Consider the following 1,558-nt stretch of genomic DNA (forward strand, 5'->3'; position numbering starts at 1 on the left):
TTTTTTGGAGATAGGGTCTTGCTCCATTGCCCAGGCTGGAGGGCAGTGGTGCAGTCTTGGCTCACTGCAACCTCCACCTCCTGGGTTCAAGCAATTCTCCTGCTTCAGCCTCCCGAGTAGGTGGGATTACAGGCACCCGCCACCACACCTAGCTAATTTTTTAATTTTTAGTAGAGACAGGGTTTCGCCATGTTGGCCAGGCTGGTCTCGAACTCCTGACCTCAGGCAATCCACCCACCTCGGCCGCCGAAAGTGCTGGGATTACAGGCGTGAGCCACTGAGCCTAGCCTAATTTTTGTATTTTTAGTAGAGACATGTTTCACCATGTTACCCAGGCTGGTCTCCAACTCCCGACCTCAAGTGATCCACCTGCCTCGGCCTCCCAAAATGCTGAGATAGCAGGCATGAGCCAGCACACCTGTCCCCTCTCACACTTTTTTTTTTTGGCTGTCACCCAGGCTAGAGTGCAGTGGCATGATCCTTGCTCATGGCAACCTCCGTCTCTTGGCCTCAAGATTACAGGCACACGCCATGATGCCCGGCTTACGTTTAGATTTTTAGTAGAGATGGGGTTTTGCCAAGTTGGCCAGGCTGGTCCTGCCTTGGCCTCCCAAACTGCTGAGATTACAGGTGTGAGCCGCCGCACCTGGCCACTTCTAGTCACTTTTTACCGACCTGGAAAACGCTGGAGGGTCCAGGAGGGGAGCTGATTTTGAGTGTTTAGTTCACTGCTGGGTCCCAGTGCTTGGTACTCAGGAGATGCTCAGGCAGTCTTTGCTCAATGACTGGGAGTTTGCCAGATGGCAAGAGAAGGCATTTTGTGCATTTATGGAGCACCGGCTGTGTGCCAGGCTTGGATTACTGCAAGGTGAAAGGAAGAGGGCTGAATCTCCTGAGCCTGGCTTGGAGCGGGTGCTCCACAGATGCCCCATGGAATTCACTGATAGCTCTGAGACTGCTGGGGTAGGAGGGGACCAGGCTGGAGAAAGCTGGGAAGGCTTCCTGGAGGAAGAGGACACCAGTGTTAAAGGTCTGCACAGACAGGGAGGCAGCAATGAGCAAAGGACCAGGGGTGTGAAAGGGCCCCTCTGACAAAGGGGAGGAGATTACAGCCACCAGGGACATTTCAGAGACAGGTCTGGCTTCAGAAGCTCATTCAAAGCCACCATCTAAAGTGGGTGTCCTCCCACCGCCGGGCATTGTGAACGTGGGCGCTGGATCGCTCCCCGGGGTGGGACCATCCTGGGCACTGCAGGGTGCCGAGTGGTGTCCCTGGCCTCCACCGGCTCCATGCTGGGAGGTCCACCTGTTGTGACAACCACGGATGTCCCAGACATCACCCAGTGTCCTCTATGGGGCACGATCGCCCTTGCGTGAGACTCCCTGCATTAGGGGATTTTTCTTTTTGAGATGGAGTCTCGCTCTGTTGCCCAGGCTGGAGTGCAGTGGCGTGACCTTGGCTCACTGCAACCTCCGCCTCCCAGGTTCAAGCGATTCCCCTGCCTCAGTCTCCTGAGTAGCTGGGATTACAGGTGCGCGCCACCACGCCCAGCTAATT

This window comes from Cebus imitator, unplaced genomic scaffold (genome assembly GCF_001604975.1).
Source record: "Cebus imitator isolate Cc_AM_T3 unplaced genomic scaffold, Cebus_imitator-1.0 Scaffold375, whole genome shotgun sequence".
Taxonomy (NCBI): Eukaryota; Metazoa; Chordata; class Mammalia; order Primates; family Cebidae; genus Cebus; species Cebus imitator.